Source organism: Malus sylvestris, chromosome 14 (genome assembly GCF_916048215.2).
Source record: "Malus sylvestris chromosome 14, drMalSylv7.2, whole genome shotgun sequence".
NCBI lineage: Eukaryota > Viridiplantae > Streptophyta > Magnoliopsida > Rosales > Rosaceae > Malus > Malus sylvestris.
The window spans coordinates 12,615,471-12,632,131 of record NC_062273.1 but is presented as its reverse complement, the minus strand read 5'-3'; the positions used below and the strand labels follow the sequence as shown (position 1 = coordinate 12,632,131).

At 39.4% G+C, this 16,661-nt stretch overlaps 1 pseudogene; it reads right to left on the bottom strand.

Annotated features, from left to right (window-relative positions):
- Positions 1-424: 424 nt before the first annotated feature.
- Positions 425-7,490, bottom strand: LOC126599028 (L-2-hydroxyglutarate dehydrogenase, mitochondrial-like; annotated as a pseudogene).
- Between the last annotated feature and the right edge of the window lie 9,171 nt (positions 7,491-16,661).

The following is a 16,661-nucleotide window of genomic DNA, read 5'->3' as shown; positions in this document are numbered from 1 at the left end:
TTTAGATTTGGGAAATGGGTTGACAAATGGAGTTGCCCAGAAACATGCTTGCGAACTCGTATCGTGCGATCGTTTTTAGAGATGGGATTAGCAATCCCTTGGTTTTTTGGGAGGTATAGCTAAGACCTGCTAGTCCCTCCTTTAGTCGAAGCGAGTGAGAGCTAGTCTCATTAAACCTAGGCCCTCTAGGAAACAAACACGATACTGGACTATGGGTTAGTCCAATCCAGTCTAGTGAATTTTAGTAAAGGAAAACAAACACCCCATAAAGGAGTGAACTAAGCCTGACAATAGACTGGCTATAGTGTGATTCAAATTCACCTTTAGCAAGAATTGAACCTAAGACCTCTCACTTACAAGTAAAGATGAATATTACAAGACCGTAATACTAAGTAACATCTAATTAGTTGTTAGGGTAGGGAAATCAACAATTATTGAACACACACCAACTGAAGAATCTCATTGCTATGTGCTCTGCAATTCCCATGATTGAAGTTAAACCGGGCGACTCTATTCCAAAAAGGTTGACGAGACCAGTTATCCCATGAACATCCTCCCCCTACATAGCCGTAAAACGATATATCATCAGAACTATCAATGTTGTACTCTACTGAACCTCTTCATCTATAAAGCAAACATAGCACTTACAAGTGTACAACAATCAAATTGAGTCCTAAAATTTTAGGTTTGGGCGTAGGAAAAATATCCAAAAAACTACCTGTATCTGAAAATCAACTGGAGACTGTTAAAGACCTGAAAGCTTCGGTCGAGACCTTGCATACCCTGGCTCAAGAGACCCATCCTTTAGATTTGGGTAGTACTTCCTTATCTTTGGGTAAAATAGCTATTTGGGATTCTATTCGGACCCGAATTTACACCGTCGGCCCGTGCAATCAAGGCCGTTGAGTGAGCATAGCTTTACACCGTCGGATGAAAGGTGAAGATAATTTTGCTATTATTAAAAGAAATAGTGTGGTTTTTAATCATGGTCCTATCTTTGTCATTCTTTACATGGGATATATATTAGAGGAAGAATTGTAGTTCATTTGCAATTCTTTAAGTCAGCGCATGCATATACATATGGGAAAAGATTTTACACATGGTGGAAATAAAGAAGGAAAACATTGATGTGAGGGCACGGTTTCCTAGCTGGACTAGGAGATAGCCTGAGGGCATGGTTCTTTGAAGGCCTGCGAAGGATAAGAAATTTTTTTTTCTTAATGGTAAGGAAGTTGTCAGGTGATGGACGGCTTGCATGCCGTGTCAACTATATATATATATATATACATATAATTGGTAGGTCATGTAGTCGGCATGCTGTGGAAAACGTAATACACGTGGAAGGCAAACAACGTGATCAAGGTGGTTTTTTGGCAATGCCTCCTTTATTGTCGAGTCTAGGAGATAATGATGGCATCTAAAAGATATGATGTTGCTTATCTGGAGAAGTCATTGACTAGGATTCTAGTTGACGAGTTGAATTAAAATCAAATCTTGTAGTAGTGTGAAGCTGCACCACACAACATTTGTTCCTATAAATACAGAAGCGCTGTGCAACATGAAAGGACCTGCAATTCAACACACAAACTGCCCTGCGCAAACCTTCGCTCTACGCGAAACCTCTCAAACATCTTCAGATTTTTTATTTTCTTTTTCGTAAACACATCTTCAGTTTGGATAAACAGCAATGTGAAGGCAACTGGCGAACATCTTCAGTTTGGATTAACAACACTGTTGCTGTAGAATCAGCCGACCATGAAACACCTTCAGTTTGGATAAACAGCATTGTGTTGAGGCTGACTGGTTATCTATCCAAGTCTTGGTCGAGAAGGATTTTCGAATCCTTATTGGCAGAGGTCATCTCATTATCCTTTTTGATGAAGTGAGGTGTTTCAAGTTATTACATTCGGCACATTGAAAGCTGAATTTGATATTGAACTTCGTAGAACTAGCAGTTTTGTCTTCAAGCTCTAGAACCCGAAGGCCGATAGTGTCTTGGCCACAGTCGCGAGATTAAGAAGTCAGCAGCGCACCCAACGCAACATCAACATATTTTACTCCTCGACCGAGCTCGGCCGACAAGTTGGCATGCCCCGCATACGACCGAAAGGCGTAGTTAGCTTACTAATTACTCGGCTTACGCGCCACGTAGGCTTGATAGTTTTTAGAGTCAACATTTTGGCACGCCCAATGGGACCAATGCTAAAGCTACGAAGTTCACATGATATATCAAGAACTCAATCAAGCTTCAGTGGGTGAGATTTTGCGCCTAAATAAGGAAAATGTCGAGAAGCAACAAAAATTCATTGAAGAGTACTGTAAAGTTCTTGAAAAAAGGCTAGAGGTCGGGGGGCAATTTTTCGCTCTGACCACAATCAAAATTAGACCTAAGAAAATTGTTAAGACCGCTGAAGAAGAATCTAGGCCACCTGTTTTTTCGGTTGAGACTGAAAGTTTGGTAGGCCTAGAAGAAAAAGTTCAAGTTCTTGAGCCAAATACAAAAATTGACTCAAAAAATGATTCGTCAGAGGAATGCTCCAATGACGAACAGGGTCAAGACATAGGCTTAGCTAAGAAAACCACGCCAATTGATATGATTATTGGTGATAAAGCCGATATAGAGAAATCCCGTTCGGCTAAGTTGTTCGAGTTAAAAGCCAAAATTGGCGAAATTATTATACCTGGGGGGCATAATAATTGTTCAACACATTCGGCAGCCGAAAGTGGAAAATATTGCGCCAAGTCAAAAATATTTGAAGAAAATTCTTAATTCGGCTTAGAGCAAAATCAATTTGAAAATTTTGATATAAAAAGATCTCGGCTTTGAATAAAGCATCATTGGCCTCCTCCTGATTATGGTTTGGCCACTTTTATTTCCATTTGCTAATATATATATATATAAACAGATGAATAAATTATTTTCTTAACCATTTGGCCTTTTAGGCCGATGCATAAGAAAATAAGGGGGCAATAAAGGTATGATCGGCGAACGGGATTATTTGCTGCAATTGCTGAGGTGATAGGCCGAGCTGGCAAGAATGGTTTTCTCGACCCTCTGCCCAACTTTTCTCAACCCTCCAAATTTTTCTCGACCTCGGCATCTCTCTCATTTTCTGCTTTCTACTCTCCACTGCAGCTTTTCTGCCATCTCACAGATGGGCTGCTAAAAACAAATTATGCACACTTTCTCTCACCTTCGACTGCTCTCCATCAATAAATGTATGTGTGTGTGTGTGTGTGTGTGTGTGTGTGTGTGTGTGTGTATAAAAGCATAGTCATGATGACTTTTTTAGCCGAAAGGTGATGTTGAGTTGGCCACTTAGCCATTAATTCAATGTTAATTTGATTTGAGATAACAAGCATTTGACAGCAGGATTTGATTCGTGGCATTCAGTCAAGGAATGGCCTTTAATGGTGAAGTGTTGGCATTTTCCCAAAAACCCATTGGTGGTCTTTATCAGAAAAAAGAGATTGTCATTGTTGTCGGCATCAGTTTTTTAGCCGAGTGTGCCGAGACAACTTTGGTCAAAGGAATGAAATTTTAATGCCAAATACATTTTTGTTCGGCAGAGGTTTCTCAGTAGTTCTCGACCCGATTTTTCTCGGTCGTCCAATTTTTCTCGGCCCCATCCATCAGCTGTACCAAGAATCAGGTTCTTCTTGGCCCTATCTACCAAAATCGCCGAGCCTTGTATAATTGTGGCTGCTGAGGAATACCACATCGTTGGCAGAGCATAGGTATTAAGGGAGTCATGAATTATCAATAGATATCAGGGAATTGATCGCAGTGACTGAGGGTTGTTGGTCAAGCTCGACGATAATTTTCAAGGTCTTATATTTGCCCACTAATAAGTAGGTCGACCAGTCGAAGAAAAGTGGATTGAAAAAACTTTATGATGTCTGGAATCATGATTCCACTTTCCCTGACATGATGTCCACTTTCCCTTTATTCTATATTTTAAATATAGCTGAAACAGGTTGAGCTGCTAAGAAAAATTCCGCTCGACCTCGGTTTAGTTTTTTCTGGCAAGTTACTAAGAATCAAGTGCACGACAACAAGTTTCTCTCGGCCTGATAGGTAGGTGGTCGACGTACTCCTAATTGGCTGCAGAGACTTAATTTCCTGAACCATTTGGCTTATGAGCCGAAATTTAAGGAAACTGGGGGGCAATGTTTGGACCTGAATTTACACCGTCGGCCCGTGCAATCAAGGCCGTTGAGTGAGCATAGCTTTACACCGTTGGATGAAAGGTGAAGATAATTTTGGTATTATTAAAAGAAATAATGTGGTTTTAATCATGGCCTTATCTTTGTCCTTCTCTGCATGTGATATATATTAGTGGAAGAATTGTAGTTCATTTGCAATTCTTTAAGTTAGCGCATGCATATACGTATGGGAAATGATTTTACACATGGTGGAAATAAAGAAGGAAAACATTGATGTGAGGGCACGGTTTCCTAGTTGGACTAGGAGATAGCCTGAGGGCATGGTTCTTTGAAGGCCTGCGAAGGATAAGAAAAAAAAATGTTTTTCTTAATGGTGAGGAAGTTGTCAAGTGATGGACGGCTTGCATGCCGTGTGAAAGGCCATCAACTATATATATGTATATATGTATGTATGTATATATATATATATATATATATATATATACACACATACATATATACATATATATATACATACATATATATAATTGGTAGGCCATGTAGTCGGCATGCTGTGGAAAGCGCAATACACGTGGAAGGCAAACAACGAGATCAAGGTGGTTTTTTGGCAGTGCCTCATTTATTGCCGAGTCTAGGAGATAATGATGGCATCTAAAAGATAGGTTATTGCTTATCTGGAGAAGTCTTTGACTAGGATTCTAGCTAACAAGTTTGAATTAAAATCAAATCTTGCAGTAGTGTGAAGCTGCACCACACAACATTTGTTCCTATAAATATAGAGGCATTGCGCAACGTGAAAGGACCTGCAATTCAACACACAAGCTGCCCTGCGTAAACCCTCGCTCTACGTGAAACCTCTCAAACATCTTGAGATTTTTTATTTTCTTTTTCACCAACACATCTTCAGTTTGGATAAACAGCATTGTTGCCGTAGAATCGGCCGACTACGATGCACCTTCAGTTTGGATAAACAGTACTACGTCGAGGTCGACTAGTTATCTATCCAAGTCTTGGTCGAGAAAGATTTTCGAATCCTTATTGCCAGAGGTCATCTCATTAGCCTTTTCGGCGAAGTAAGGTGTTACAAGTTATTACATTCGGCACTTTGAAAGCTGAATTTGATATTGAATTTCGTAAAACTAGCAGGCTTGTCTTCAGGCTCTAGAACCCGAAGGCCGAGAGTGTTTCTTCCTCAACCACAGTCAGGAGATTCAGAAGTTAGCAGCGCACCCAACGCAACATCAACATATTTTACTTCTCAGCCCAGCTCGGCTGACGAGTTGGCACGCCCCGCAAAAGACCAAAGGATGTAGTTAGCTTACTAATTACTAGGCCTGCGCGCCACGTAGGCTGGGTAGTTTTTAGGATCAACACATTCGTACATACACAATAGTCAAACCTGTAACCAACGCCTTGTCATATTTTTAAGATTGTCCAACATCACACTCAACATCAGATGCACCTCAATCAGGTCATTAAGATTTTAGCCTAAAAGCATTAAGCATCCAAACAAACATGGGAACGTATATATGCAACGATATATCCTAAAAAACCTCCCTAAAGAATATTGACATTACAATTTACGGTTCACCAGAAAATAAGTGACTAGGAGCTCCATTTGATCATTGTCTGAGGCAACAACATTAGTACCAAATGCATGCTCTAATGAAGCCTAACTTATGCAAGACACCAGAATTTGTTTCAACATAGGAAGGCAACATAATTTATGCACACAAATATAAATAAATAAAAAGGCTTAAGGAATATGCTCTACTGTACAAGCATGGATAGAAATTTTTGGACTGAGTTACGACCACTTAAACCAATAAACATAATGGACAATGTAGACAGTACTACATAATATAATAGAGTGGACAACAGGGATAAAGAAATGGTACTTATTGAGGAAGCTTGAAACATCATCAACACCATCAATCCTTTCTACATCAGGGCCAAACTTGACCTGACCATTTAAATCCAGGGTAACATGCACACCAAGGCTGCCATCCTCTGGTATAGGATAAATCAAGTGTCTGAACGGACAGATTATAGTATTTGATAAAGTGAAGTAGCATCCACGAGCCAAATGGGCAGGAGGAATATGTTCAGTTCGGAGGGCCATCAAATCACTTTGCAAGGGCAGGGGCACTTAAGCCGGCAGGGTTCATAACGAGTTTAGGAATAAGTATCATCTCTGGTTGCAATGGAAACTTTCCATTCCAATTTTCAAGGGTTTTGGTTCCAGAAACATGAAGGCATAGATGATTTTGTTGAATATGGCCACCAATAACAGTAGTATTATAGGAGAAGGTTGTGCCATGATTTTTAGCTTCCCCCTATACCCATATAGGGATTAAGGGTGATAGATACTAGATCGTATAAAATCCAATATTCGATTAAAGATACCGAAATTTTATCTGAAGCATGTACTTGAGTTGATCCTAGTGCAACTAATATAGGAAATGAGAAAGAACAAAATGGAAATGCCACCAAAGATAGCATGAGGGAATGTGTATCCACAATCCCAGAAAGCGGTGATAGCAACGCTTTCAAACATGCCAATTCAGGTTCCATTCTCATGGGTTCTGAACCTTCCATATCATTACCTAACCATCAACTCCATTTTGAATCCCGCGATGCATTAGATTATGCAAATTGGGAATCTCGGAAGACCCAGTTGCAACTATGAGTTTACCAATTTGTTTATGAGTAATATTGTGATGAGAGCAATATTTGTACAGCAAATATCTTCCCCTAACACAAAACTTCGCCTGCCAAATGCATTAAAAAGTTAAAGGATACATTGTGCTTTCAACATTCAAATTAAGAATTGGGAATTTCTTGACATTAAAGTTTATGACTTTTATATTTGATTTTGTGGGTACCTTGAGGGAATGGGTCGGGTAGTAGATACCGGCATGGATGACCTCGCTGTTACGGGAGCTGGTGGAAGTGCTGAAGGTGGGAGCTGAATCTAACACCAACACCTCTCTGCCCTTTAGAGCAAGCTCTCTCGCCACTGCCAATCCCATCACACCTGCCCCTATTACCACGCAATCTACCTTCTCTTTGGGAACTCCGCTGATGCTATTGATACTGATACTGCAACTAGAAGTAACATTACGATGACTCCTCACAATTCTGTCCAATGTGCTTTTCAGCATCTTTCTCTTTCTAAAACTCAACCGGTCCTCTCGAATGGACACTTAAAAGTTTCACATGAACACGCCTTCGTTGAATTTCACTACTTCCACTAGAAATTCTATTCAGCGAAAAAGAAAAACCAAATTTCAAATGCATATTAACAATCCGAAAAAACTTGATAGTGTTACTATGAAGAACAAGAATACCAAAACATTATCTATACATAAAAACAAACTTGTCCAAATGGGGTGATAATCAAACTCCTCATTTCCTCCCACCCAATATTTTGGTACATATCATGCATGTCAAAGGCTATAACTTTTATATGAAAATGCAATTAATTCATAAAGAACAGATACAACAACAACAACAACAAAGTTTTTTCCCACTAAGTGGGGTCGGCTATATGAATTCTAGAACGTCATTGCGCTCGGTTCTGTGTCATGTCCTCCGTTAGATCCAAGTACTCTAAGTCTTTTCTTAGGGTCAATTCATAAAGAACAGATGAACAAGAAAATTAAGACAATGAGGCATCCACAAGAACCCAAAATCACTGGCCATTTCATTTCCTATTCATCCATCTTGATAAAGATAAACAAACCATCACAAAAACCTAAATCACAAAATTATATTGACAGATCCGGACAACTGCAATGAATACCCAATACTTCCTGATTCGCTTAGAACTTTAGCAACCTGAGCTCGCGACGATGGGTTTTCTCCTTTTATTCAGCTCGCCAGTTGTCTCTTTCTGTGGATGTTACAATGTTCTGTGTAAGACTAATTTACGGGTTGATCAGTAAATACCCGATAATCAAGCATATAGATCTTTCTCCCATTTATACGAATTTTTTTTCATTGTGACTGGAACATTTATTTATTAACTTTTTAACACGCATATTCTACAATTTTTATAATGACACGTGGTGTACTACTTTATATGCCGATCACATTAAAAAATCTATTCATCTATTTATACAAGACAAACCCATTAGTAGCCAGTAAACTCTCAAGTAAGATGCCGTCTTTTTAAGGCTACGTACTTTGTAATTTGTCTGTTATGACTTTGTTTTATGAATATTTTGTTGTAAAAGTTGTCGGAATAAATGTCCACATATTTTAGCCAAAGATGAAAAGTGAGAAAGACTTAAGAATAATAGCATTGTTGTTGTTGTATGACGTTTTTCAAAATGCATTCATTTCACTTTTAAGATTTTTCACGGATATGACTCTATCTAAGGAGCATTCCGTATATGATCACAATACACAGAATAGAAGTGAATATCAATATCCCTTTCTTTCCTTCTTTACCTGCAATCCTTTTGTGTTATGGTTACGAAAATAAATAGTGGGATATATTACACCAGCTTTGCTCCAGTCTCTAGTAAAAATTATCTCTTTAACTTTTGCCTATTTATAACACGTTATCAGCACAACACTTTGAACCCTAACCAGTTGTCATTTCTCTTCGCCAAAAAATGCTTCCTCTAAGGATCTTATTGTCACAGCCCATCCCGAAAAATATTCTCTGATGGTGTGAAATGTCTAAATTACCCTTGGACGTCGAGTACGTTGTGTAGTTGTGTGGTTTGAGCTTAATATTTTGACCAATTATTTCCTTTCCTAAAGATTTGGAACTTAAGTTTTATTTGTTTTTAGTTTGGTTGGCCAAACCTGGACCACACACACACACACCAACCAATCCCGTTGACCCTCTCTCTCTCTCCCTCTCTCGGTTTTCTTCCATTGTCCATACAATACGTACGGTCAACCTTCGAACCTAGCTCACTAATCACTTATCGAGGTTTTGGAAGCCATCTTCGTGTTCCTTATGAGCTCAGGAACACATCTATACCATTTTTAGAACGTGAATCCTTCGAAAACCCGAGAACCCAGAATTCCCGATTTGAGTCATGCGGTCGTAATTGTGGACTTTTCAGCGAGTTTTAAGGTCATAGGAAGCCTTAATACATCTAAACGAAGCTTGGGGAGTAACTTTGGAGTGTTTTGGATGTCGGGAAGCTTCAGTTCGACGAGTTATAGAGGTGGTCGGATTATCGTGTCTTTTTTCGAAGAGATCCCGTGGATTTTAGGGCTTAAAATTGATAAGGTTTTGTTCTACCCGTTGTAAGCTTCATTGTGGTATAAAATGCATGAATTTTGGTTGAGAATCGAAAAAGATATGAAGGTTTATACTTTTTCCCAGTTTTCGACAACAGCGACGGTCTCCGACGATCCAAGGAATACGAAAGAGAATATTCCATCAAGTCTGACGGAATATTCTAACGGCATCAAGTAATGCCGTCAACTTTTATTAAGGTTACAACGGAATATTCCTAACGGTCGTTAGGCTTAGTTAGGGTTTAACCGCGCGTGGGGGTGCGTTTGGCCGTGCCTTAGCCGACGTGTAGGTAGTCGGAAAAATTTTCTAAAAATATGGGGATGTTCATGGTGTTGAGTAGATCACGTTGGTATATTCAAACATCCCATTTGAGCATTGTATGAGACGTTATTAGCTAGTTTTGGTTATATGCTTTAATTAACGTTTATTTAGTTATTTCGCATATAGGTGAGACCTATCCTGAGGACAAGCGTCATCAATCGAGGCTTGGGGGCTACAACCCTTCGACTTATCAGTGAGTGGGCTTTTGGTTTTTCCGTATATACCTATATACGAGATTTTCTAGAAAATGAATTTGAATGATTATACGTTTTGAAATGCCATGCAAAGTATCTGCCTATTTTATTTATGCATTAGTAGTTGCATATATTTATGATTGGTGTTGCGGATACACAGGTAAGTGCCAGGTAAGTTCATAAATTAAAGATATGAAATTACTTCAGTTATGCAAGATATGATGTGATGTATTGAGAGTTCATAAACATGCACCTCGGTGTTAGTGCTCCCGCCCAGAGTTAGGGCATAGTCCTTCATGTGATGTGCACCTTCCGCACCATATGCCCACCTTGGATCCAAGTTAGGTGCACAGGCTTGTTGTATAGACCACTTTAGGTGGTTCCGAATAGTAGGTGACCCGCGATCATTCGCATAGTCTTCACGTGATCGTAGCACAAGAGCATATTTATTTTACACCTAGTCTTGTTGTACAGACCACTTTAGGTGGTTCCGACTCGTGTGCAGGATTTGATATGGTTGAGATTGGTTATGAGCTATAGACTCAGCTATGTAGATTAATTTAGGGGGATTCGGCTGATATGATATCTGGCATTGATATATTTTAACTAGTTACTTATAGCATTTCATTGAGATACTTTGGCATGGTATATTTCTATGGATTTCCATCCGAAGCATGATTTCTGATATAGCATATATTATATTTCTGGGAAATTATACAGGTTTTACGACGAGGGGTTAAAACTTTTGAGAAATGAAATGATTTTGAAAAACTTTGTTTTTGCCCATTCACACTTTTTGTTTTGCGCCCCTCCAGGTTTTAGGTAGAAGTGCTTTGGTGGCTCTCGGAGATTTCGACGGTGGTTCTGACAGAACATCATAAATGTAGGATCACCTTTAGGTGTTGTATAATTAATACTTGTCCAGTCGGACTACACTTAGGCTATTTATGCTCTGATTGTGTATTTCACACTTAATCTCGCATTAGCACGTTATCTTATCCAGTGCTTGCTAGTAGTTGTTTTTTTTTTATTTACCCATATTTCTCTATATCAATTTTGCTTCCGCATTGTGCACATGGTTATGTCACTCTCACTTGACGGCCAGCACGCCCTGATTTAGGTCAAGATGTGTCACTTATTGTTCTTCTTCCTTCTCTACCTCACTTGCTTGATGTACCATTGCCAAGATCTGCTAGCACCATGCCTTCTCCTAGTTCTCAATATAACAATTATTTATATTTTTTATTTTTTGTTTGGTATAGCTCCTGATTACTAACCCAATGTTTGTTTATGTTAATTTCACTACGATTTTAGATGGTGCGGTACAATCGCTCATCTTGAATTGAAAATTTAATTTTACTGCAATTTTAGATGATGCACCATGTTCGTCCACCATGTACTGCATATTTAAATTTTGATGCGGCTTGAGTAGTGCTGTATAATCGCCCATCCTACGCTATATTACTCCAATAAGAGTGGTGCGGTACAATCGTCTTCCTCATTAATTATGTAAATCTCGAGTCTGAAGTTTCGAGTGTTTATCATTTTGCCCTGAAGAAAAATTTGTCAAAACCAGAAGTTCTAACACTTCATTCCTTTAAAATACATATTATTGCAAGTTTTTACACATCTCATTTTTCTTTCAGAAAAAGAGAACGGTGAATTTGGCCAAGTTTGATTTTGTTGCCCTTATATTATTGGGCAAAACTACCTTACTGGGTAGTGGCTGCCAAGATCCATCTGGAGGTAGGAAACCTTGGAGACACCATCAAGGAGGAAAACAATGCATCTTCTCAAGATCAGGCGAAGACCATGATCTTTATCTGTCGTCACTTGATGAAGGATTGAAGAGCGAGTACCTAACAGTTGAAGATCCATTAGCCCTCTGGAAGGCATTGAGAAATAGATACAATCACCAAAAATGGTGATTCTCCCAAGGGCTCATTATGAGTGGACATACCTATGGATCCAAGATTTTAAGACGGTTGTTAAGTATAACTCTACAATATTCAGAATTAGCTCCCAAATGAATCTTTGTGGGAAGAATATCACTAAGGAAGATATATTGGAAAAGACTTTCAACACTTTTCATGCCTCTAACATGCTCATGCAGCAACAGTATAGAGAGCAAGGCTTTATTGAGTACAACCAGATAATATCGGTGTTCCTTGTGGTTGAATAGAATAATGAGCTCTTGATGAAAAATTGCAGTCCTGACCTACTGGATTAACGTCATTCCCAAAAGTGGATACTAATTCTCTTAAAGTGAACACCACATCCTATCATGACAATAATTACAAACGACAATGTGGCCACAGGCGAGGTCGGTGCAATGGGCACTGGGCACATACATGTTGTACCCCAAAACATCTGGTCGACATGTATCAAGCCTCTCTTAAGGAGAAGAGTGTCGAAACCAATTTCATCAACCAGGCTAAACCAATGGATATATCTAATCTAGTGTTCAATTTATCAGGGCAATCGAACACAACCCACCTGGATGTTTCAGACTTCATTGTGGAAAGAGGGAATGAAGTATAAAAACGGCTTTCGAGTAAGGGCAATCGTCATAGTCAGCCAGCGAGTAATCCCAAGAAAGCCAGCTACCTAGCCTTTCTTATTCCCATCGCTAGCTTAACTTAAACTGAGGAATAATAATAGGAAAAACCCCAAGCCCCTATAAAGTAAAGTAAGCTATTTCAATGTTATTATTCTGTCTGCGGGGACAGTTACTACTTTGAGCTAGCACTTAAGCCTGATGGTGACAAGTGAGGTCATAAGAAGCAAGCGGTGAGCCCTGAGAAAGAGCGTTCCGCCGCACGCTACGAGGGAATGAAGCTAAGCACAAAAAGCAGAGCTAAGTAGGGGCGGTGGGTATAGCCTTGGCAAGCATGGCCTAGTTCATCAGAGCATATTGCTTTAAACCCAATCGCTGCTGCTAGCTCCACCATTGGGCTGACTTAAATGCAATAGGTCCCTCTTTATCCAGGTCTTCACCCTCCACCAAAACCCCACTAGATTGTAAGGCATTTCAAGAAGCCTTGGCTTGTGTACAGGTTGAAGGAAGAATAACAGCAGAGAATCCCCAGTAAGATCGGAGTATTGAATTTATCCTCCATTCAGTCCTGTTTGAACCCGTCCCAGCAACGACCACCTTCATACTGCAAGGTGAGGCTCTGCCCTTCCCCTAGAATCCACTTTGGGACGTTCGCGGAGTCCACGCCTTCCGTACACCACAGGAGTGGTTGTTCTTGGGCGAATATCTTCGAATCTCTCTTCAGACATTGGAGTTGGAACTACAGCCTCTCGGTCCGATTGTATCATTTTTATGTTTAATGTACTCTTATTATGTAAACTTGTAGTCTAAAGCTCGTATTTCAATTCAATAAAAGTGGTATTTCAATTTTCTTTTGTTATGAATAAATTATTTTTAACTATGTTTCCCTTACTCAAAGGGCATGGATAAAAACTATGGTTATTCTCAAAACAAGAGCAATGATAGAGATATTTATCTTGCAGACAGCGCCACCACGCATACAATACTTTGAGATCAAAAATATTTCTCAAACTTAATGTTTATAAAAGTAAAGGTAACAACAATATCAGGCCAATATGATGTAATTGAAGGCTTAGGAAAAAGGCCAGATTATGTTACCAAATGGAACAATATTGTCCATACAAAATGCATTGTGTGCTACTCGATCTACTTGAAATTTGTTGAGTTTTAAAGACATACGTTTAAATGGATACCACATTGAAACTAAAAGTGCAGAAAATGTGGAAATCTGTGCATTACCTTTAATGATACCCAAAAGCATACATTGGAGAAGTTGCATGGTTTATCAAGTGGATTGTATTATACATACATAAAGATAATTGAAGCACATATTGTCATGAACCAGAAGTTCATTGATAAAAAAATTTACATGCTTTGGCATGGCCGTCTGGGTCATCCAAGATCCATCATGATGCGTAGAATCATTATCAACTCTAATAGACATTCATTATTGAGCAAACACGTTGTTATATCAAAAGATAACCCTTGCAAGGCTTGTTCTCAAGGAAGGTTGGTAATTAGACCATCTCAATTAAAGATTAATGTTGAATCCCATCATTTTTGCAAAGAATTCAAGGGGATATTTGTGGGCCTATTCAACCACCTTGTGGACCATTTCAATATTTTGTGGCTTTGGTTGATGTATCTACCCAATGGTCACATGTTTGCCTCTTATCTACTCGAAATGTAGCTTTTACTAGACTTCTTGCTTAGATAATTAAATTATGAGCACGGTTCCAAGATTACCCTATTAAGTCAATCCGACTTGATAACGCTAGTGAATTTACGTATCAAACTTTTGATGATTACTGCATGACACTAGGCATTAATGTTGAACACCCCATTCCTCATGTCCATACTCAAAATGGTTTAGTATAAGCATTTATCAAGCGACTTCAATTATTAACTCGCGCTTTGCTCATGAAAACAAAATTGTGAGTTTTTACTTAGGGACATGCCATCTTACATGCTGTATCATTAGTTTGATCGAGACCTATAGCCAACCATCAATACTCCTCAGTACAACTCATGTTTAGGCATCAGCCAAACATGACATTTTTACGAGTTTTTTGGTTGTCCTGTTTATGTGCTTATTGCACCTCCATAACGCACTAAAATGGGACCTCAGCGCAGATTAGGAATTTATGTGGTTTTGATTCACCATCTATCATTAGATATTTGAAACATTTGATAGGTGATATTTTTACAGCTCGAAAGCAGGCATTCCTTATCACCCCAAATGGTTTGATGCTCAAGCAGGCAAACACTTTAGGCTTTAAAGCATCCAACAACTAAGTAGAGTACGAAGCCCTATTAGCAGGCCTCTAAATGGTGAAAGACTTGGCAGTGAAAAAGCTTGAAATTCATTTTGATTCCCAGCTAATCACCAGCCAGACTAATGGGGAATACATGGTAAAACATCCAAAGGTGGCACAATACTTAGAGAAGGCACGAAAGCAACTTAAAGCATTTCAGACTTACACCCTCACTCAAGTTTCACGGATAGACAACGCCCATGTGGACGTGCTAACCAGCCTAGGCTTCTCCCTCGACCATTAACTGAAATGTTCAATTCTGGTGGAATATCTAGACAAGCCAAGCATAGAGGCGAAGACAGCAGCAGAGGTGTCACAGGTTAGTACAATTCTAAGCTGGCAAGATTTCATTATAGACTACCTAGTCAATGGCATGCTCCCCATGGAAAGATTGGAGTCTAGAAAGCTCCAAACAAATGCTGCACGCTACTACATGTGGAACGACATTCTCGTCTAAGGATCCTACACTGGACCACATCTCCGCTGCCTAGCATATCCCGACGACCTAAAGATTCTAAGTTCAATCCATGAAAGTGTTTGTGGAAATCACTCCGGAGGCCAATCCTTAGCACAAAAGGCTCTTAATGTTGGCTATTACGGGCCTTCTATGCATCAAGACGCTAAGAAGTTAGTACAAAAGTGCGACCGCTGCAAACATTACAAACTGGTACCAGTATTGTCTACCAGCGAACTACATCCGCAAACAAGTCCTTGGCCGTTCATGCAGTAGGCAATCGACTTGGTAGGGCCAATGCTGCTTACTACTGGCGGCAAAGGCATGATGATCGTGACAACCGACTACTTCACCAAATGGGTGGAAGCAAAACCCATGACAACCATAACTCAAACGGACATAGAGCGTTTAATATGGAGGAACATCATTTTCTAATTCGGCATCCCTCAATCCATCGTCACAGACAACGGCCTGTAATTTGTAGGTAAATATTTGGTGAAGTTCTTCTAGAAATATGGCATTATGCAGCTAGACGGGCACCACATTTGAGGTGGCTTGCTGACCCTTTTAGATCTACATAAAGCTTGGGGTTCAGGAACAAGGCTATCAACTTGTCGAGTGCTTGTTTATGGTTCATTATTAATCTCATTAATTTCCATCTTTTTACTTCTAGGTCATTTGAGAACAAATTCGTCCTCTAGAAACTTAGCAGTTCTGGCGACAAACACTTTCAGGTCATTAGGATGGTAAAACTCATATCCCATAGCTTCTCTAGGATATCCCACAAAATAGCACCTAACTGATCTCGCTTTAAGCTTAGTAGCTTCAAGCTTATTGACATATGCTTCACAACCCCAAATCTTAACGTGATTATGACTTGGCTTTCTCCCACGCCACATCTCAAAGGGCGTCTGTGGAAATGACTTGGAAGGTACTCTATTAAGTAAGTAAGTTGCTGTATATAAAGCGTATCCCCAGAATGTTACTGGTAGATCAGATAAACTCATCATAAAATGAACCATGTTCTTGAAGGTTCGATTTCTCCTTTCAGAAACTCCATTAAGTTGTGGAGTTCCCGGTGGAGTTCACTGTGATATTATTCCACACTCTTTGAGATAATCTAGGAACTCGTTACTTAGATACTTTGCCCATTGATCTAATCTTAGGATCTTTATCTGCTTCCCAGTTTGGTTCTCAACATCATTCTTAAATTCTTTGAACTTTTCAAAAGATTCTGACTTGTACTTCATAAGATACATATAGCCAAACCGAGAGTGATCGTCGGTGAATGTGATATAGTAGGAGAAGCCTCATCTTGACGTAGTAGACATTGGTCCATATACGTCAGTGTGGATTCACCCTAGAATTTTAGTGGCACGCTCTCCCT